At 38.8% G+C, this 23,845-nt stretch overlaps 1 protein-coding gene across 1 annotated transcript in view; it reads right to left on the bottom strand.

Annotated features, from left to right (window-relative positions):
• Positions 1–23,845, bottom strand: part of CNTNAP2 (contactin associated protein 2) — a 1,403,550-nt gene that overhangs the window by 488,521 nt on the left and 891,184 nt on the right. The gene's annotated exons all lie outside the window — the stretch shown is intronic.

Below are 23,845 nucleotides of genomic sequence, written 5' to 3'. Positions count from 1 at the left end.
ACTTGTGGGAAGGAGGAAGGGAAGAGGCTTCTGAGTTCTCTGCATCAGAGTCTGGGTGACGGTGATTCCTTTCACTGCAATAGTCAAGGTGGGAGGGGGGCAAGTCAGGTCCTGCCAAGTCTGAGTTGAGTGTGAATCATCTGAAGGGAGATGTTAATAGCAAGTTGGGTATGTAAGTTTCGAGCTCAGGAAGAGGATGGTGTGAGGGATTGAAAATGTGGAAGGCATTAGCATATAGATGGTATTTAAAGCCCTGGAAATGAAGAGATCATCTACAATGCAATTCAGTGAAGATCTTCACATCCCGTGACTCTTTTAGCAGCAAAGAGCATAAGCATCAAAGAAGCATGGTCTCTTAATCAAGTCTCTCAAATTCACGATGCATTTGTTAGCTAATCTGGAAAGTAAGTAGTAAGTGCCAACCCATAATCTTCCCATGGCCTAACAGGGCCATATTATAATTACTGAGTTTCGTGGAAGGTGAAGTCAGATATTTTATTTCCCACGAAAGGTTGCCTCTTTTCTTAAGATCTTCAGAAGAATGCAGAAATTAACTAGGGCGGTTCATGATTCATCAGATTGCGCAGTTGAATGGAATCCACTCAAGTAGGTGTTTGAAACCCTGCACTTAGTTGTGGGTTTCATAAATACGCAACAAACAGTTTAAGTGACCCAGGACACTGCACATGTGACTGGAGGAACAGTACTTTCTGTTGATGCTCCTGGTGGCAAAGTATTACAAAAATGAAACACATTCTGTTCAGACACTCTCAGAGCACACAAAATTCAGTCTGGCTTACAATGTCAACTCAACCCTTCAGGGTTTACAAACAGAATGTTTTCCCCCAAGTTGAGAAAAGTAACTCTATCTTTCAGCACATCTCGAGTCATTATTTTTGATTGGAGGAGTACCAAAACTTACACCTTTTGCTTAAGCAACTTATACCTTTTGCATATGTATTACAATGTATGCATTAAATGGGGTTTTAAAGTGAGTCTAGTCTAATTTCTCTAATAAAAAAAGTGATTACTAGCTCTCATTATTATCTAATGTGGTTGGCTAATTACTTATAAAATGAAAAAAAAAAGTCTTACTAAAGGGATGTTAGTAACTAGCTATCTCTGCAGTGTTGTGTGGGTGTGAAGTCTATTTTTTGAGCACCTTCAAAAATTACCATCTTATAACCCCATTTCTGATAACTACTTCAAATAGGTAAACATTGTAGCTTTTTGTTAAAGTACAGCTCTAGGCTATAGCTACATAATATAAAAACAGCTAAAAATAATAATTCAAGCCATTAATAAGTTATTTTAACCATTTGGTGTAAAGTAACTATTTTGGCATTTATTTGTGCAGAATTAATATTTAGATTTGACAGTCATCCCACTCCCTTCTTCTCCGTGAAAGCCGTATGTACAAAATCATACCTACGACAGTGTCTGAAATTTCCATTGCTCACCTGGACATTTCTGTGGGCTGCCCCTGGCTGACCCGAATCAGCCCTGCCACAGAGAGCTGCCATCTAACTTGCCACCATTGTCATCCAGCTGAATGAGACACGTTCTCCAGGCACTTGAAGCAGCGGAGCGGAGGCCCATGGGCTTTGCAGTCCCGTTTTCATCACTTCACATGTTAAGTGAAAGCCCCCACTGCTGCCTCCCCTCAGCCTTCTCCAGAGGCAGCTGCCTCTCGCCCACCCACGTGACCCTGGTTTGTTGGTGGCACTGGGACCTGACCCTCCATGGCCACGTCCTTACTCTGACTCGTCATGCTCATGCCACATGGCCTGTCACACTCTCTGCCTTCTCCTTGCTGCCATCCTGACCTCTCCCACCCCGCTCTCTGGGTTCCTTTGGACCTGTCCATCCTCGAGTATGCAGACCACTCACCTAACAAGATGGTTTCTGCTGATTTCCCTCCTTGTTTTTAATAATGTTTTCTGTCCACTTGAATCCTTACGGCCTCCCATTGTCATTGCATGTTCTTCATCTTCCCCAAATCTGGAATTCAAGCATCTCCAACTCCTACCGTGACCTCTGAGTTTCTGTCTTCTCTGTTCACCCTATACCTGCTTTACCCATTTTCTGCTCCTCCGTCCCTCTCTAACTGACTTTCTTCTGGCTTTCTCACCTATTATCCCAACTAAGTAGCAATATTTAGGGTACTAGGTAACTCCACATCAATGAGTTTGCTGGGTCCTTTCAGTTCTCATCTCATCTGACATTTAGCGTCTGACCCCTCACATTGACCTCTAGGCAACATTCGGCTCCTCCGTCCTGAACCACCATGTTCTCATGGCTTTCCTCGTTCCAAGGCTCCTGAGTTTGGTTTTACTGCTCTGCCTTGTTGAAATATCCCCTTTTGCCTGGGAACTAAATGCTGGAGTGTTTCAAAGATGATTTTTAGGGACTCTTTTCATGCTATGTCCTCTCCCTAGGTGACAACTCACCCAAACCCGGAACGCTGTCAACGATACACGGAGGACCTGACTGTGTACCTCTGGCCAAGACCTGCCTCTGAGTGCCAGATGGAAGGTTACAATTGCCCACATGCTATCTGCGCTGCGGTATCTCAAAGCCACATCCAACTCAGCATTTTCAAGTACAAGACCATGGCTTTCCCTCGCAAAACTGATCTTCTGTCAGCATTCCTACTCTTGAACTAGGAATTAAGATTCATCCCGGGTGATTCTCTTATCCTCAATCCCCAGGCTCGCTCAGTCACTACATCCTGCCCGTTTCACCTCCCATACAGCTCCTGAAGGCATCTACCCAGAACCATCATGACCACTATAGCACAAGCCACAGCCCCCTCTCAGCTGGACTTCTGCAACAGTCTGCCAGCCACTCGAGCCTGGCTCTCCTCCCTTCTCAACACGGCAGTCGGCATAGTTTTTTAAAAAATACAAATCTGATCATGCCACATGTCTGCTGGAAACCCTCCAGTGGTTTCCCATCCTCTTAAAATAAAGACTCTTTAACCTCTCTTGTTATATTTCCCACCCTGCTCGCACTAGCTCTTGGCACTCCAGCCATAGTCAAGTTTGGTTTTTCTGTTTGTTTTTTGAACACACACATTCTCTTATGCCTCAGGGTCTCTGGAACTCTTGTTCCCTTTTGCATGAAATGTCCCCTTCTCGCCTCACTGTGATCTCAGCTTTGGATCCCAACTCAAACATCATCTCTTTGGGGTGGATTTCATTGACTCCTCCTCCCTTAGCAGACCCATGAGCTTAGATTCACCTTTTATACCTGCTCATAGCCCTAGCCCCTCGTACATTTTAGATCATTGTCCAAGTAGGGGTTTACACTTACTAACAAGATTATTTGATGAATTTCTCTCTCTCTCCTCGACTAGAAGCTCCACAGGACAGGCCAGAGTCTCTTCCAACTCCTGATAGGATCTGCAGTGCTCAGAACAGGGCCGAGCACTGCAGGTTTTCAATAAATATCTGTGCATCAGTGGGTCAGTATATGAATGACATATGTGGTCATGCAAAACACAAGGGACAAATTCGAGTTCCTTGAGGAAGAGATACATGAGCGCATACACACAGTAGTGATACCAAATCATCTGCTTCAGATGCAAAGTCAAAGGTCATCTTCTCCATATAATATACCCAGAAGTGATAACCTTAAATCATTGTTTTCGGCTTATAGAACAATATGGATAGTTTTTCCTTTGTGCCTTAACTTTTTCTTTTTACTTAGTTTTGTTGTGGTAAATGATCTGCGTTATGGGTTAAACTGTACCCCCCTCGCCTGCAAATTCACATGTTAAACTCCTAACCCCCAATACCTTAGAATTTGACTTTATTTGGAAACAGGTTCATTGAAGATGTAATTAGTTAAGATGACGTCATTAGGGTGGGCTCTAATCTAATCTCAGTGGTGTCCTTATAGAAAGGGGAAATTTGGACAGAGACAGATATTCACATAGGGTTTCTAGAAGACCGTATGAATGTGAAGGCAGACATCAGGGTGATGGGTCTATAAGTGGGAAAGGTTGCCAGGACACCACTGGAAGGCAGAGAGAGGCCTGCAACAGAGTCTCTCTCATAGCCGCAGAAGGAACCAACCCTGCCAACAACTTGACTTCAGACTTCTAGCTTCTAGAACCTTGACAATAAGTCGCTGTTGTGTAAGGCACCTGGGAAATGAATATAAGTACTAAAAAGGATTTTGACCTTACTCTTTCATTTGGAGGGAACCACACTGCTCAGAGGCTCAGGCCATGGTAAATCTTTTAAATTTCTATGAAAAAATTATTCTTTTATTTTTTAAAGATTTTATTTATTTATTTGACAGAGAGAGACACAGCGAGAGAGGGAACACAAGCAGGGGGAGTGGGAGGGGGTAGAAGAAGGCTTCCCACAGAGCAGAGAGCCCGATGTGGGGCTCGATCCCAGGACCCTGGGATCATGACCTGAGCCGAAGGCAGACGCTTAATGACTGAACCACCCAGGTGCCCCTGAAAAAATTATTCTTAAATGAAAATCTTAAAATATGCCCGCAACATTTATAAACAGCAAACAAATCAAACCCAAACAAAAAAAAATAGCAACTAAACTCTATGAAAAATCTATAATTTGAAGGAAAAGGAGTTAAATTACAGTTTCATGAACTCACTACTAATTACATGGTCCCACAAGTTCCAATTTGACATAATTTAGAAGTCAGTATTAATTTATAACATTATACACTCTTTTCTTGATTATACCCTAAGGATAGTTTAGATAGAAACTAAGTTCTTTCTTTTGACAAATGCTTGCTTCATGTATTTATTTGGCAAATATTGGGGTGGCTGTTAATGTAGCTGGCAGTGAACATACCTTGAATATTTAGAGATAAAGAAGATGTTGCTTCAAATTACAAAGTCCCACAATCCCAACTTGCCAAAAAAAAATAAAATATGGACATAACTTAGACTTCAGCATTAATTTCCAACTTTATGTATTATTTTCTTGATTATATCCTAAGGATTGTTCAAATGAAAACCAGAGAAAGCTACCACATACACAGCCACTACAAGGGGATAAGTAGGCACCTGGCAGGGCAGAGGAGAGACTAAAGTGGTTGGGTGGGGCAGTGGTTAGGATTCAAAGAGGAAGTGACGGAAATAGGCAAAGTATACATACAATGCTTTGGCTGCCTAATTTTGGGTTAGAGACTCTTAAATTTAGTTTATTTTAAAATTATTTTTTAAGGTATTTATTTAGTTTCAGGCATATAACATAATGATTGGATATGTGTACACATTGTGACGTGATCAACAGACTCTTGTTTTGCCTTTTATCTTCTTGCTCTTGCAAAAATATTTGAACCTAGAAAACATATCAGACCTCACTGAATCCAAATTCTTTTTATTTATTTTCAAAATTTCTTTTATATTTTCATTTCAAATTCACTGTCATGAGGAGACAGATGTCCATTGTCTTCCACTGAGGCGTTGGACATACGCTGATACAGAATCAACCCTCTGGGCCCAGTTAGGGATTGTAATTCATAGTTATCCAAACTTGATGGAGAGTCTGTCAGGTGCATACAAGTCTGCATGGATTCCGAAGATTCTAAGGATCCTCATTTCCTTGTGATTTAATCTCAAATCTGGTCTGATTCTGAGGCATATGCAGATGGGCCCATTATTCTGGGAGTTCCTTTTCTTCTAAGCCATTCATGAAGGATGAGACTGGAGACACTACAGGGCCCCTTCGCCCTTTCTTCAGGGCACTGCCATCATTGGGCAGTGCACTGGCAAGTAACTTCATTTTCTCCAAATACTCACCCTGCCTGGGGCTCACGCAAACCCCACCAAGACTACCTGTAGCTCAGCCACGTTCACTGCCTCTGGAGGAGCTAGAAGCCCAATCTCTTCCTCTTAAGGATGAACAAGCCAAGCCCCAGAGAGGTTGGTGACTTGCTTGCTTTTACCACAAGCAAAAGTGACAGATCTGAGACTGGAGTCCAAATTTGCCCCTAAGTGTCCAGGTTTCTTTTGATAGCAACAGTCTATCAGTAATAACTAGATTCCATTAGGTAAACTAAATTTCAGCATTTATGGAGACAATGTAAGGAGCTCCCCTAACATTTGAAAAATGGAAAGAAAATATCAGCACTGCCATATAGTAATATAAAAATATGCATTTTTTTCATTATTTTCACTTTCGTTAGCAACTTAGAAAAAAGACTAAGCAACTTAGTCACTGAAGCTCAGGGGTCTTGTTGTACTGAACATTGTAACCATGTGGGGATCTATAGGGACAGTTTGCCCAGAAAGTGCTATCTATTGTGTGAGCACAGGATTACCATGGGCCTCCGTTCCTTCATTTTAAAGGTGGAGAAAATATTACCTCCTTTTACAGTAGAAAAATGATACATACTCATGAGATGGTATTCCTTTTCCTAGACTGAGACTTTCACATTCAAAAACCAAAAAAAAAAAAAAAACAACAAAAACATACACCTGGGGAGACATGCCCCAAAGCCTTACTATCTAGCAGACCCCACTCTGTACACTTACTCCGTTAGACTTAGGAACTCTGTTAGTTTGCTAGGAGAGCACAGCAACGCATCAAACGGGCATCTGCAAGGAGCTTGGACAGGTGCTGTCCTAGACACCTGACACACACTCAACCCGAATCATTCACTCGCTGACAGCAGCAATGAAAGTATTTTCAGGCATCTTATTCCTTTTTTCCTGGATACCATCCAATAATTCAAACTAAAGCCAGCGATTGCTCTTAAGGACCAGCGGATAGGCAACTTTATTTCCAAAGTACACTGTATTTGGATTTTCAGTGGCTAGATGCAAATCTGCATAGGTTTAAACATGGACTTCAGAAATACTCTTATACAAGTCTTGGAACTTTTTTCCTAAACATGTTAATCTTCAAATCATTTCTGTTTTTTTAAAAAAGGGTGTGTGCATATATTAATTAATTAATTCTATCAGTGAAGCAGCTACTGCCAATTCTGTTAGGCTGCCTCACAAATGATTTTCATCTTCATTTCTGAGCAGTGAGGACCTATATGAAGCTAGGACAGGCAATTTTGCACACTGACGTTTTGTTCCTCTGGCAATGTCCATGTTGTCTCTGTGCCTGTCATTCAGAGCAGCTTGAAGATTAGCTGTCTATATTCTGTCGCATCCCGAGCACTTTCATTTACAAATATTTGATGATAAATAATTGCACATGTCAAAAGACCCCTTGAAAACCATTTGTAGGAGCTACGCAAGGTATGTGGAAAAATGATTTTGTGGCATAAGGACATAGGAAAAACACCACACTAAAATCACCCTGTGTAGTCTCACACTGCATTAGGGTGAGAGCTGTACCTGTTAAAGGGGAATAAATTATGTTTTCAAGGACCCCTACAATTTCTCACAAGTCAAATGTGATGTTTTTCTGTTCACTTTTTAAAATTCCCATGTAAGGAAAGTAGTTTGAAAAGGGTAGAATTTTGGTGAACTTCTGATGACTTGCAAAGAGATAAAAAGTTTTAAAGCAGTCTTACAGATATTTCAAAACCTATCACTCTGCTAAAACATTCGCTACTCTGTCAAAACGTTCCTAGATTACTTTCAATTAAATACATCAACTTCCCTGAGTGTGGAGTTTTCAAAGAATGCTGTAAAAATTTAAATACAGGCCTTGGGGTCAGAAAACAGGGCTAGGAGTCCTGATTCAATCATTTAACAGTTATATAAGAGCACCTGTCTTTCTACATTTGGGGATTGCTATCAAAGAACACTTGAAGAAAAGAAGCTACATTATCCTAACATAACTACAAACCATCAGACAAAGTTTGTAAAGGATTACTATTTGGTTTAACTCTCTCATTCATACAGATTTTCTTCTCTTACTCCATGTCTCTCCTTCGCTTATATATCCAAATTTATAAACATATATAACCAACATGAAAACTCCCACTGGTCTAAGTATCATGTGACATTCACACGGTATGAATTTTTGTCAGCATCTTCTGTTTATTTTTATTTACTTTCACTCTCTACCCCTTCCTTCAATCTTTATTTGATGCTCATAAACACTAAAAGGATGGGCCCAGGAGGATGTGCTTAGGAGCACCAACAAAACCAGCTGCAGCAGGACACATAATGGTTCTGGAAAATTATAGCAGCCATAAGCTTACTTTCTTTCAACTGAATTTTTTATTCATTATTATCTGGAGGGTGCATCCTCTTTGAAATGGTTGCATGATTTACAAGAAAAAAAATCACTGCACGCTAATGTCATAGCAGGAAAGAATAATTTTGGTAATTCTCCTAGCCTTTTTAAGCTATTTTTGTGAATAGCTTCTGTTTTGATTATAAAAGGTCATAAGACCCACAAATAGATGAAGTTTTAGGAAATTTAATTGAATATCTGATTTAGAATAGATTGTTAAAGGAAACAAAAAAAAAATGTTTGGGAGGCATATCTAAGTTTTTGTAATGATTGTATAGAACGGAATCTCCTACCCACGGTTTCTCCTTTCCATACATTCAGTCTGTGGGGGCAAACCACACGTTGGTTCTACTGAGGAAGTTCTTATGTGTGTTGCAAAAGACAATAACATAATCGCTACTTGAATTTCATAATATATTTATCCCTTTTGGGAACATGTGCAAATCGAAGCTCAATCCTCCCATCAGGAAACCAGGGTGACACCCATGTCACTATGGATCATTGAAACTAAAGGCACCTCTACCCTGTCCATGACCAGGGGGCTGATAACCACTCCTTGTCCCCACATTTCAGTCCCACAGAAAATAGTCCCAGTTTTGCTAGTGTGACATTAATGTCAAATAATTACTCCCGAGTATAAATACCAAGACACCATTTTTATATGTTCCTTGGTTTTAATTATATTTACTCCAGATCATCCCCTGAGTATGTCAAGTACATAAAGAATGTAGCATGATGACAATAGAGTAAATTGGGTTTCAACATTTCTTCCTTCCACAAATCATGTCTTCTTATTCTGACTTGTGACGACCATATTAAAAAATATTATAATGTGCCTGTTTAGAAAGCACCAGAGAAAGGAATGCATATATATTTTCAGTGGCACAGTAAGCCAAAGGCAATAACATAATTCTGAAAACTACATATGTGGATGAATTTGGGGATAGAATGGGGACATTATGCGGAAGCATGACTCAGGTGAAGACACCGTAAAAGTTCAACTATCTTCACATTTCTTTAAAATACCTAAATCTCCTCAAATGACAAAAGATCTCTGGAAGAGTAAATTGGAATAAAGGAAGAATAAACTAAAGGGATTAAGGTAGGAAGAGAAAGATAAATGTGTGGGTATAAATAAGCTCTATAATAGAGATGGGATCGGATCCACAAATATTTGAAAGCTCCATCAGGATGCAGATGTATTATTTCAAACACTGAATCCAGAACAAAGTGATGCCCTAACGGAAAACTGCAGGAAGGAAATAAAACATCAATGTATATTATCACTATGATAAAAAGATTAGTTATACGTGCATATGTTTATAGGCATGTGGACCTAAAATTCCTACCACCACATTAGATTACATCATAAAAGCCCTTATTGGGCAAATAGTAACAGTGAGGGAAAATATATTAGAGCACTAGTAGTCATTAATGCCATGGTGCAGATTGTATTATCAGTTTTATTACTGTTGCTTACAAAGACCTTGAAAACAAGAGGAATTCACTTAAGTAGGCTGGAGAGGACGCAGGGCAGAGGCCCAGTGCACGGACTGCTGCCCTAAGGCGCAGGACACTCGGCTGACCCTGGAGATAGAGGTTGCTGGGAAACAGGTCCCCAGGTTCTCTTTGTTCGGGGCCATTCCTGGGGATGCCATTTCCATGGCGGTGGGGGTGGTGAGGGGGACCTCTTTAGGAATTTATGATGGCAGACCTTCCAACATTCGTCATTCTAAATTAGTCTTTAAATGACCATTTTTCATTTTCAGAGAAAGGACAGGAGGGCCTTATTTTCTCTCTCCTTCAAATATTTGCACTCCAGTGTTTTAAATAATATGCTGCCCTTAAAGAGATTCATGGGGTTTATGTGTTCTCAAATGTGAGGACTGTTCAGATCTAAAGGTGGATTTTTCTCTTTTCTTTCTCTATACATTCCCAAAAGTACAGGAGGCAGATTTGTATTTGGGTTTGACGTGCTGTATTCTAATATATGCCAACAAGTGACATGTCATCCTTATACAGTAGTACTTATGAACAGTACAGAATTCCTCTTCACTCTTTTTCCCCTCCACATTCATTTCAGTTACCCCAGGCCTTTCTGCTTTCTACCCTCTTCTGCTCTACAAGACAAGAAAGAACCAGGCATCTGCACTTGATGGTAAAAGACTCACCATGAGAAATAATGATTCAGTTCTTTGCATTCATAGAATGGCAGAATCTTCATGCCGGAATGATCCTTTGAGGTCATCTGTCTTAAATCACTTCCTAAACAAAATTTCTTCTGCATAATCTGTGGTGATGTCAGGAACATTTCCAGTACTTTCCAATAAATTTTAATTATTTTACCAGGGAAGATCTTCCAGGGATAACAACTCTAATTTTTCCTATACTGAGTCAAAAACTTACTTTCCTGCAGTGTCTGTGCACAGAGCTTGGTTCTGCACATGAAACAACACCAGATAAATCTATTCCCTCATCTTTATTTCCGATCTTCAAAAGTTTGAAAACAGGCCCACATTCCCCTAAACCTTCACTTCTCAAACTAACCGTCCCCTCCATTCCTTCGATGTTATCTCTGGATGCTAGTCAGTAACATGTTAAACGTGGGACCAAGGAAGAGGCAACGTGCATAATGCTGTGTATATGTTCCCGAAGTGCTGCGTACAGAGGGACAGGGGGCCTCTTTGATCACAACACTTCTCTTCTATTGATTCAGCCTCAGCCCATAATAGCTTTTTGAGTGGCTCCGTCATGCTGTTGTATCAGTGCTTTTTCAATGTATCTAGGAAGAGGGCTCTGAGAAGTCATGGGACGCTTTTTGGAATATAGTGAAATTCTGAGTAGCGCTCATTCTATCTTTTGAACCAGGATCAATTGTGCCGGCAGGAAATACACCCATTATATGCTTCCAGCCTTCCACACCTCCCAAGGGCAGAATTATTTTTAGAGAATTATGGTTCAGAGTTTTTCCAGTAATATTTGTTTTTTTTTCCCTTTTTGTATCTTTTCATAGGTAGGTAAGAAAAATTTATTGGCAAAACACATAAAATTTTGGGAAAAAAGTCAATTAAATACCTGCTCACCCCCTTAAAAGATTACCCCCCTGTGAAAAGACTACTATCATTAACCTGTAAGGGCAAAACTCCTGGTATAGTCTTTGGAAGAACAGAGTTCCTCAAGAATAAGGTTTGAGAACCCCTGCCCTACATGGATTACACAGTACATGGATTGGTATATGAGTGAGCACAGCAAGGGAAGAAAGCACTGAGCTGCAACGTGGATATGGAGTTTAATTCTGTGATATACAGACTTTGTGACCTTTGGAAAGTCACCTAACTTGTCTGGCTTTGGTTTTCTTATCTGTCAAGTAAGGAAATTAAGTTTGATGATTTTTTAAGGTGCATTTCTATCTTTGTTCACTCGGGCTGCCACAAAACAATACTACAGACCAGGTGGCCTAAACAACAGACATTTATTTCTCACAATTCTGGAGGCTGGGAAGTCCAACATCCAAGGTGTTGGTTGATTTGGTTCCTGATGAGAGCTCATTTTCTGGCTAACAAAGGGCTGCCATCTTGCTGTGGACTCACACGGTGGAGACAGGGGGAAAGTGAATTCTCTCATGTCTCTTCTTATAAGGACACTAATCCAACTGGATCATGATGGCCCTACCCTTCATACTTCATTTAAACTTAATTATCTCTATACAGGCCTTATCTTCCCACTATAGTCACATTGGTGGTTGGGTGTTAATACATGAGTTTGGGGAGAAATCAAACATTCAGTCCATAACAATTTCCATCTTGAAATTCTATTGTTTTAACTTTCTCAGGCTGTGTTTTTAAAAATTTAAACCATGTTAAGTCATGTTTGAACAATTTTATAAGTAATATATCAAACCCAAAAGCAAATTATTATTTCTCTCCATGGAATTTCTTATTTATTCATTAACTGAGTTCATAATTGAGTATCTGCTATCCATCAGACACTGCCCGAGGTTTAGGAAGTTATTAGTAAACAAAAAAAATGACCCAAATCCACTTCCACATGGAGCTCATACTCTACTGTGTGGCTGACGATGAGTAAGAGTAAAATATGGATAATGTGCTAGATCCTATTAAGAGTTAAAGCACCAAAGTAAAGAAGGAAAGAGGATTATTAAGTATTGAGATGGGGGAGCTGGATGTTTAGATGGCAGCCATGTGGATATATCTGAGAGGAGAATATTCCAAGCAGAAGGTACAGCAAGTATCAGAGGATCTGAGGTAGGAGCATGGTTGACTGGTCAGGAAACAGTAAAGTATCACTGGAACAGACTGAACGACCGTTAGGATAGTAGGAGATGAACTTCCAGAGGTTATAGGAATCACATCCTGAGATCCTGAGTGATCATAAAGAAGACTTGGTTTTACTGACTATAATGGGAAGGCATGACAGGGCTTCGATTGGAAGAGGGGTGGGGTGTGGCCTGTGTTTTAATCATGGCATTCAGACCAGGTGTTGAGAAGAGCTTAGAGGGACCAGTCAGGAGGCCACTGCCATTGTCCAAGGGAGAGATGAGGGCCTGACCCTCTCGGGTGGCAGTGAAGGAGTCAAACTTAAATAAGTATTTATTTACTTACTTATATTTATTTATATTCATTCCAGTACAGTTAACATACAGTATTAAATTAGTTTCAGGTGTACAATACAGTGATTCAACAATTCTATATATGACTCAGTGCTCATCAAGATAAATGTACTCTTCATCCCCATCACCTATTTCACCCATTCCCCCACCAACTTCCCCTCTGGTCACCATAGTTAAGAGTCTATTTTTTTTTTTTTTTTTTTTTTGGTTTGTTTCTTTTTTCCCCTTTGTTCATTTGTTTTGTTCTTAAATTTCACATATGAGTGAAATCATTAGGGTATTTGTCTTTTTCTGACTGACTTATTTTGTTTAGCATTATACTCTCTAGATCCATCCGTGTTGTGGAAAATGGCAAGTTTCATTCTTTTTTATGGCTGAGTAGTATTTCATTATAGCTTCTTTATCCACTCATCTATCAATGCACATTGGGCTGCTCCCATATCTTGGCCATTGTAGATAATGCTACTATAAACATAGAAAAGCATGTGTCCTTATGAATTAGTGTTTTTGTATTCTTTGGGTAAATCCCCAGCGGCATGATTACTGGATCGTATGGTAGTTCTATTTTTAATTTTTTGAGGAACCTCTGTACTGTCTTCCACAATGGCTGTACCAGTTTGCATTCCCACCAACAGTGGACGAGGGTTCCTTTTTCTCTACATTCTCACCAACACCTGTTGTTTCTTGTGTTGTTGATGTTAGCTATTCTGACAGGTGATAGCTCATTGTGGTTTTGATTTGCATTTCCCTGATGATAAGTGATGCTGAGCATATTTTCTTGTGTCTATTGGCCATGTGGATGTCTTCTTTGGAGACATTTCGCCATATACACTTTAGAATTAGCTTGTCTATTTTTTACTGAAGAAAAGCCTGTTGGAATTTAGATTGCAATTTCATTAACTCTATAGATCAATTTGGCAAGAGTAGTATCATTAAAATATTCAGTCTTCCAACTCATGAACATGTTACATCTCTCCATTTATTTAGATTTTCTTTTATATCTCTCATTAAGTTTTACAATGTTTCCTCTGGAGCACTAACACATTCATTAGATTATGCAGAATTACTTGATATTTTTGATACTATTGTAAAAGGCATTTTACAAAATCTCATTTCCTCTTTTCTGCTTTTATTATATCTCTTTTTAGATCTGTTCTGAGATAGAAAATCAAATAACATGGAATATTTAGAAAGCTACAAAGCAAAATATACACAGTTCCAGTCCTGTTCTTTATCCTCTTGAATGTACATTTTATTTTATTTTTTTAAAGATTTTATTTGACAGAGAGAAAGACAATGAGAGAGAGAGCACAAGCAGGGGGAGTGGGAGAGGGAGAAGTAGGCTCCCCACTGAGTAGAGAGCCTGATACGGGGCTCGATCCCAGGACTCTGGGACCATGACTCAAGCTGAAGGCAGCTGCTTAACTGACTGAGCCACCCAGGCGCCCCCCTCCTGAGTGTTTATTTTAGTTCTGTAGTGACCTTTTTTAGTTTCTTTGGAATCCTTATCCATTCTCCCACTCCTCCATCTTTATTTTTCCATCTCATTCTGTTAGGAAGTAGAGGGGGGGCGGCCCATGGTGCTCTGGAATGAAACTACCAGGCAGGGAATGATGGAAGCCATTTGGGTAGCAGCCACGTACTACAGATTGTGGACTGTCAGCAGACCACCTGTGATCATCTTGTGGTCTAGCCACATAACAGAGGAAGCAAGTGAGTTCATCATGGTATGACAGAGCCATGGTGGGTGACTATGAATCAGGAACTGAGCTAGGAATTCTGACCATCAATCTGACCTCACTGAGGATTTGACTCATGCCCCCCAAAACAGGTATGTATAGTGTCTCCTTCTCTCCCTCTCACACACACACACACACACACACACACCCCAAAAAACCTGATGGTCGTTAATCTTTAAATATTTCCCCCTTTTAAGGAAAAACAGAAAAAAAGGCCAATACAGAGCCACAATAAGTTAATACTTCCTGAGCATATACTAAATGATGTACATGTATGAGCTCATTTCATCTCCTCAAAGACCCTAGTAAATAGTTAGGAGTATTATGTCCATTCTACAGTGAGTACAGAGATATTTTAAACGATGTGGCCAAAATCACACTGCTCAGAAACACCAGAGCTGGGATTCAAACCAGACGGTTGTGTTCTAGGACAAGCTCTGAACCTCTATGTTCTCATTCCTTTCTGCCCAAAGGAAAACATGCTGCAGAATAAAAGAAAAAGAACATTCATCTAAAGGAAACACTTCTGAAAGAGTACAGGAACCAGGGGGCAGGAAGTCAAGTCCCTGTGAGCTGGAAGCAGGTCATAAAGGGAGAGGGCAGAATGAGACAGAACAGGGAGCAGGGGTGGGTAAAATCAATAGGGATGTCAAAGAAACTAAAAATGGCATTACAGAATTAAAATATACATTTAAGGCAATAAAGAGTAGAGCGGGAAGTTTACAGTTTTGCTTTGAAACTTTATATATTTTCTAAATTCTCTGTAACATACATATATTACTATTATAATCATAAAACATTAAAATGTTAAACATTTTCCATACCCTTTTCCCCCAGCATTTCCACTTTTCTGAATATATTTTAAGGGAATAATTCAAAGATTTATTTATATGGATATAAGCAACTTATTTCTAAAAATGAAAAGTGGAAAAATTCTAAATATACAAAAATAACATTTGAATATATTGTGGTCTATTTATATGATGAAATATTTTATTTATAGCCAAACATATGCTTCCAAAGACTGTTTAGTGGCACAAAGAAGTTATCACCATACTGGTAAATAAAAGAGCAAGATGAAAAACATCATGTCTGTAGTGTGATTACAGTACGTCAGTGTGTACGAGTGTGCGTGCCCCCGTGCACATCCATGCGCCTACCTGAAAGGTTACCTTGGAGTTTACATTTCTTTTCCAACTTTCAAAATTTTTACACATTCAGTATACATTTAGGTCTTTAAAAATTATTTTAAAAGGATAATAGGTGATTTGTTAGATCAGAAAGATTATAATTATGTTGCTTTTATTTCTGTTATCAGGGCTTCAAAAGTTGTTTCCGCAGGGGCTCCTGGGTGGCTCAGTCAGTTGAGCACCAGACTCTTGGGTTTGGCTCAGGTTGTGATCTTGGGTCCTGGGATCAATCCCTATAACGGGCTCCATGCTCAGCAGGGAGTTAGCTTGCCCTCTGCCCCTCCCCCACTATGTCACGTGTGCCCAGGTGTGTGTGCTCTCGTACTCTCTCTAATAAATAAATATTTTTTTAAAAAAGTTGTATGGTCATTAACATAATAAAAAAAGTTGTTTTTGCAATACGTAGGTTTTAAAATATTTTCCTTTTTATTTCTCATGCTCTCTACATTTTCAAATCTGAGACCCAAGGATTACTTCTATCATTTTTCTAGTTACTTCTTGAAATAATAGGGTGTTACCCCCACTGTTGTTTTCCTTTCTGTGTGAGTGCTGTTTTCATCTGTAGCATTGACCTTTACGGTTGTATCTGTTCCTTTTTCTTCTACTCCTCACATGTCAAAACAAAGCCATCGTCATCAGTTTGGCAAGTCTCCCTCTGAAGCCATTTCTTTTCATCTTTCAAGGGGCTCTTGGTTGTGTTACAGGAGTCCAACATTCTGGTAACTTCTTTCTATTTTTGTGTCCAATTGTTACTCCGCAACTATTCTACTTTGATTTCCAGAGTCATAACCTTCAGTGAGAAACAAAGATGAATACTCTGCCTCTGTTTTCTGATCCTGCAGAATTTCAGGACGATGAAGACAGTCTAGCTTCTTCTTCCTCTTCCCTTGGATAGATACCCTAAAGTTGGATTGCTGGATCATATGGTAGAACTTCACTTTTTTTGAAGATTGAGTGATATCTGTGCATCACCAGGCCTCCAGCCACTCTCCAACTTTCTGTAGTATTGAAGCTTAGCAAATTTAAGTTATTTAGCATAGGTCACACATATGAGAAGCAGATCTGCCCTAACACCTATCCCTTGACCTCAACCAAAGCCTGGGCATGCTGACTGATCTACAAAATTCCATTTCCTATACTTTCCCAGTGTTGGTAAAATCTTTTATATCTAAGCATTTCTTATATGTGTCTTAAATCTCTCCAAGTCCAGACTATGTGAACAACATGTGAATGCAAGCCAAACAATGTTCTTTATGAGCATCCTGTAGGACAAAAAACACTAGTCATACATAGCGTCTTCATCTAGAAACATGAATAGTAATCATTACCAGACACTTTGTCTTTAAATCCCAAGGTGTACTTTCACTTGCTCATCCTTTGAATAGCAGTGTCCCTCTCTACCATGTTAACCCCACTACAATTTTGCCTTATACCTACTTTAGTTCCATTGTGAATAACACCTTTTCAAATATTGGTGTTTTCTTGACTAATCAAACACTTCACTAGAGTTCATGTGAAGTATGCATGCTGTTCAAAATAACCAAACAGAAGAAAAAGGATATTTACATTGTGTTCTTTTGAGAAAGTTGTTATTCTAAACACTGCTGATGTTTAGGTCTCAGACCTAATTCTCAGACCTTCTCTCTGCTCACAAGGAACGTATATACTAAGCATTGTTCAAGAGGGGAGAATTCTTTTAAAATAATCATTTGGTTAGAACTCTTGAAGAATAAATTCATAGAATGTTTATTTCTCTTTCTTCTGATAATACATTATTTGACTCCATTATATTATTTACCAATCAGCATGAATTGGCACTAGTCATGAAATCTATTAAAAGAATCATTTAAGAAATTTCCACCTTAGGTGCTAATTACATTTTTGCTAGTCCAATTTTATTTTCATCTCTAAAAGTACTCATTTAAGAAAGATTAAAATTTTTTTTCTGTGAATAATTGCATTTTGGTTTTCAAAAATAATACAAAATCCCTTGTTTCTTCCAGCTCACCAGAAGGAAAAGGAAAAGAAAGAAAATAAGGTCTTTGGCGTAGAATTCTACATGTATCTTTTCCAATGATGACCTGTATTATAACTTAGAAAAACCTGCTTGCTAACTCTGAGTGTCAGGCTTTTGAAAGGTATTACCATTAGTAGTAGTGGTGGTGGTATTAGTATTAGTTTTATTATTTTGGCTCATAACATTTTTGTAGCTCATTCTGAAGAAAAAAAATAACCACAATAAGCCACTGGCTGTGGTTTCATAGTAGTAATTGCAACTTCAAAAGGCACCGTTAATGTCATTAAAGATGAGTTTCCTGGAATCTCAGTTGTTTTCCGTGACACCCCAGGCCATTAATGAGCAAATCAGTCATCAACTGCTGGTTTGGCCTCGTCTGAAAGCCTCAAGTTAGTTCTCTCTCAAGAAATGCCATTTCAGAGACAATGGCGGAATACAGAACAAATACACGTTTTAATGACAAGAGTTCAGAAGATCATTTTCCTATTTTTCCCATTCACTGGATCAATCTGCATGTATCAAGTCTAAATGATGTGTCTAGCACTGAAATAGTATTTAAGATGTTTTACATACGGGAAAGAAATAGATTAAAAATATGGTTTCAAAAGATACATTTCTAATATGGTTTGTTTAACCCTGAAATTCCTCCCAACCGACGAATTCCGTGCTAGGACCCCACCTCGTGCCTTTCCCACCTGGCCTCTGGGAGCTGGACGTCGTGAAGCAGCAGAACCCGCACTCCTTAGCCTCTGCAGCTGTGTTTTCTGACTAGTGATACTGCAAACCGATTTTCTGTGCTCAGTTTCCCTGTGGTTTCAACCTTCTCAGATCAGGCTTTAGGAAAAATCTGATTCCAAAACTTTGAGGACATCATGAACCATTTCTTGGGGGGGTTCTTTGCTGTCATTTTGTGGAGATTGTCAAGAGTAAAAGTGTAGTTCCCTCCCTAGGACAGTTCAAGTTCTTCTTGCTGCTCAGAGCAGGGGGGACGCTGCCTGTGACTGTCCACACTCTGGATATTTCTTTCTGTTCACACACTGCTCATTTCAGTTCAACTGTCATGTTCCCACAGACAAAGTATCATTTCTTTCCTATCTCTTCCTCTCATTTCCTCTCCTGAAAGCTCCTGAAAAATTCTCATAACACATGATGTAATTTTACCTTTAGTCCCTTTTTCTCATAAGAAAGCTTTTGTTTCTTGTAAAACTACACGAATTCCTTTTCATGGGAGAACACGTCACCTGTCTTAAAGACACTATGGAATCAGCCTCACCTTCTAGGTGCCCCAGGGCTCCTCCGTCTATATTGTACGGATGTCTTGAGGATTAAAGATGATAATGCAAATGAAGCATATAATACAGCCCTGGGCACAATGTAAATATTAATTAATAGCAGTAATAATACGTAATAAAATAAAAGGAGCTTTTCTTGAAAACAAATCCATTCTCAAATGATGACACCCTGAGGATAAAGAGCAAGAGAAAAAGGAGAGGAGTGACCCACTTACTTGATTTGGGGCATAATTTATTCCAAAATTTGTACCTTAGGAGATCATATGTATTATGATCATTTCTTTTTTAATGATCCTGGAGTCAACTCAGAGCTGTTAGTGACACACTCAAATGGAGGGGGTTGTTTTAGTTCAGACTGCAACTCTAAGAAAGTGATTTTTTAAAAATTATTACAGTCAAAATATCCTTCATGCATTCAAAATTCTGTGTATATATTGCGTCTTATAAATGTAAACAATTTACAAGTACCTTTTATTTGTTTTATACAGAGGGATTTTTTTTTTTTTGTATCTAGTAGGTGTTCGTTTTCAAATGACTTCTGGTAATAACTGGGAAATAACAGTTCAAAGTAGGGATGACATAAGCATGGCTAAATTAGTTAAATGTCAACAATTCACTGGGGAGAAAAAAGTTGTATCTGGTATGCTGTATTAATAATTTAGCAAAAGACAAATAGCCAATGCTCACTGATACATATTGGCACATTTCATAGAATGAACATTTATGCTTATTTTAGAAATCCTTTGTCAAATTTTCAGTAACCTAAAATCTTCCAACAAAGACTAGGAACACTTAATTCTTATTCATCCAAAAAAAAAAAAAATCTACAGTCATTATCTGGAACCAATGACTGATACAGGAGAAAGGATAAGACACAGCAATTTTGAGAATAAATCTGCTAATCTCTACATAACCTACTTCACACATGGTGCTTTTTGGGTGCGTACTGGGGGACCTGGAGCTGAGAGATAGAACGCCCCTCCAGGTAGAATAAAGCTCTTTCCTAAAATGAAAAAAAAATCGTAGTAGGCTGAAAGAGTGAATGTCTTTTATGTTATGTTGGCGTAAATGTTACCAAAAACCACATTCTGTTCTGTCTTTGGTTAAAAAAACAAAACTTGGGTGAAAATGAATGGTATTGCATTGAAGACATTTTCATTTGTGTTCCCTATGCATTCTTTGGGCATTTTCCTATAGTTTAGCCCTGGGTGGCACGACATGAAAGACGTTCTTCAGATATTGGCCATGGCCCCAGTTTGCCTGGGACAGTTCTGGTTTATGCTGACCGTCCCAGCATAATTATTAATAATTATAATTATAATTATAATTAATAATTAATAATTATTAATATTAATAGTACTTCCTTTCTTAAAATGTCCTGGGTTTGGGTAGTAAGTCAAATAGTTATCCTAAATTCTAGCAATTGGCCTATGAAACTGACTCCTGATGATTGTGGTATCTTGGCTATTTGGCATGATCAGGGACATTCTGTTCTAGATAAGTAAATTTGCCCGTTGAGGACAATGCATTAAGGGCAAACAGTATTTCAACTGCTTTTCATGAGTCTTTCAAAAATGATGGGAGGTTTCTCTGCCTTAAGAGGGCACCCTCGGCATAATTTAGTCTTTTCTTTCTCAGTATTGCCATGTACTACATTGAGCTGTAGATACACATGCAGATGGATGAGGCAGAGAGCTGAGTGGCTGTTGGGTTCACACTGGGCCCCAGGACTTGCTTTCTTTAAACAGTTTCTAGGATGAGTTTTTTTGTTTTGTTTTCTTTGTTTGTTTGTTTCTTTTTTTTTATCACTTTCTATTTTTTTCTAAGGTGATAAACAACTGATATTCAGTGGCTTTATGCCTGATGTAGCAATAACAAAACAAGCTTCAGGCAAAGTAACTTGCAGAGGTAAAGGTTGAAAGTACAGCCTCTTCCAAATGGTAATTTTGACCTTTGAAAGAATTTCTGCCTTACACTTACTATCGTAGAAAGCCTTAAATACATCATCAATACAGTGGAACTTGGGCAACACTTTGTGAACCTGTAAGCTCTCTTTTACTTTATCTACATGGTTATTACTCAGTGGGTATGAAGGAGCAGTATCCCTAGCAATATCAAATAACTATGTAGCAGGGTTTTATGAAGAATTGATTCCATAGGTTAAAAATACTGATAATTAATGAAACATAATAAATTTCTGTAATTATCAAAACAGGTACCAGGTTTTCAAATTTTTCCTAATTTTGTTTAATTTGTAATCAACTTTATTAAAGTGTAAGTATTATATGTAATAAAATGCACTGATTTTCAGAAGATAGTTCAATGAGTTTCAACAAATGCATACATCTGTGTAACTACCACCTCAATCAGGATCTATAACTTTCTCATCACCTCAAAAGTTCCCTATGCTCTCTTATGGTTCAAGTCTCTGTCTCCTCCTGGCCTGAGACAACCACTTACTTCCTTTCTATCACTACTGACTAGGTTTACCTATTCTAGAGTTTCATACAAATGGAATTAGTACCAACTCTTTGGCTTTTTTCATTCGTGATGTTTTTGAGATCCATCCACATTACATATACCTAGTTCACCTTGCCCCCCACCTTGTTTGGCCGAGTAGTATTCCATTATATGGACATACCATAATTTGTTTATCCATTTACCTCTTGATTTGGATTGAACATTGAATCGTTTCTAATTTGTGAGTACTTTTAATGAAGAGAGACATTATGTAAATATATGTCTTTACTTCTCTTGGGTAAATCTCAGAAAGTAGAATTGAGGGATTATATATTTATATGTTCATTTTATAAAAAACTGAAAACTGTTTTCCAGAGTGTTCTTAACATTTTACATCCCAAACATCAACAGAAAAGAGTTCCATTTTCTTCCCATCCTTGCCAGTGCTTGGTGCTGTTGATATTTTTAAGTTTAGGCATTTTTAGTACATAATGCTGTAACACTGTAGTTTTAATCCACGTTACCCTGCTGACTAATGATGGAGAGCACGCTTTCATATGCCTTTCCTTCATTTTTTTTTTTTTTACTTTTAAATACCCCATAGTGAATTTCCTAGTAGTAGTATAATAACTTCAGGGTTCTAAAATTATTTTATGATAAAGATACAAAAATACAGAAAATATTTTCTTGCCCAATGTTTAATTGATATGTTCATTTATTTTCATCCACTCATTCATCATGAGATTACTGATTATCTTGTGTGTGTGCCCTACACAAATGCTAGAAGTACAGAATGAATATAGCATGAAACTCTTTCTGGGCTCATTTATACAGGTAAACTCTAGATCAATGAATGTCACTTTTAAAATGTTGGGGATGATAAAATGTAACAGTTGCCAAATGTTTTATTTCATGAAAGCTCAGAGAATGTGCACAAAAATAGCAGTGCTTCAGCCAGGGGCATGACATGATCACATACGAATTTTTAGAAAACTATTCTTACTTTATTTAAAACCACAGTATTGGGCTCACTAGTATACAAAAGGATAGACTTTATAAGCATAATTAAATCTGGCCAGCTTTAGCAGCATTATGAAGTTATTAGAAGTTGTTAGAAAAGACCGCAAAATATGGAATTATGTTTATGCTCACCATTCCTAGATCTCTAAATGCTGGGACTGACTGAACAATCAAAACCAAATGGGTCTGTGAACTACGTTTGCTCTGACTAAACCTCTTAGCCCTTTAGGTAGCATGAAGCAGAGATGGGGTGAACTCTGATTTTTTTTTTTTTAAGTAAGTACTAGCTGGGGCACCTGGGTGGCTCAGTCGTTATGCATCTGCCTTCGGCTCAGGTCATGATCCCAGGGTCTTGGATTCGAGCCCCACATCGGGCTCCCTGCTCCGCGGGAAGCCTGCTTCTCCCTCTCCCACTCCCCCTGCTTGTGTTCCCTCTCTTGCTATGCCTCTCTCTGTCAAATAAATAAATAAAATCTTAAAAAAAAAAGAATTAGCCATGAAACACACTACCTAGTCCTGATTTACTCATGGACTCTGTTCAGCAAGACCAGCAATTTAGTTTACAGACTCTACAATATATTTAACCAGTGACCTTTCTCAGTGAGTATTATGGCATATCACAAAGACAAACCGTATTATATTGATCCATCAATATTTTCCTATGCTTAACCTTTTGAATTTATGTAAATATCTCTATGTTCACTTTTAAGGCTAACACAACTTTCTGATTCAGGTGCACTTGGCCTTTCACTAGGAAATACTAGGGAGCCGTATCACCGCTTTGTCTACGTCAGTCTGGGAATCCAGATGATGATGGAGGAAGGAAAGAGCAGGAAGGATTAGAAATGCCTAAGAGAGTAAAATTAGATGTTTGGGGTGTGCTTTCATGAATACGATTTGAAGGCAAAATTAGACATGCAGTCAAAAGTTCTGGGGACTTTCAGCAGGAGTGACAGGGTGACCAAACAAAAGAGCCAGTGGGTCACTGGCAGGCTGGAAATAGCCAGTCCACAGGGATGTAGGTGCCCTACATGGCTGGGGTCTGCCTGCTGTGAGCTGGGGTGCGTGTAAGGCATCCGCGCACCTGTGAAAATGACCTACAGCAAGACAGGGATCTGCTTCTGGAATAAACAAGGTAGAGCATTCAGAACAAAGGAACAGCTGAGAACAGTTTTTGAAGGAGTCGAAATATAAGGTAAGGTCATGGAAAGAAGGCAGGTCTGCAAAAGAAGGAAGGAAGGAGGGAGGGAAAGAAAAGGAAAGAAAAAGAAACGAAGAATTTAAGAAAGAAAGAAGAAAGAAAGAAAGGAA

This window comes from Eumetopias jubatus, unplaced genomic scaffold (assembly GCF_037043125.1).
Source record: "Eumetopias jubatus isolate StellerSeaLion01/CBP00866 unplaced genomic scaffold, mEumJub1_p1.0 scaffold_14, whole genome shotgun sequence".
Lineage (NCBI taxonomy): Eukaryota > Metazoa > Chordata > Mammalia > Carnivora > Otariidae > Eumetopias > Eumetopias jubatus.
This window is presented reverse-complemented; position numbering and strand designations above follow the sequence as displayed.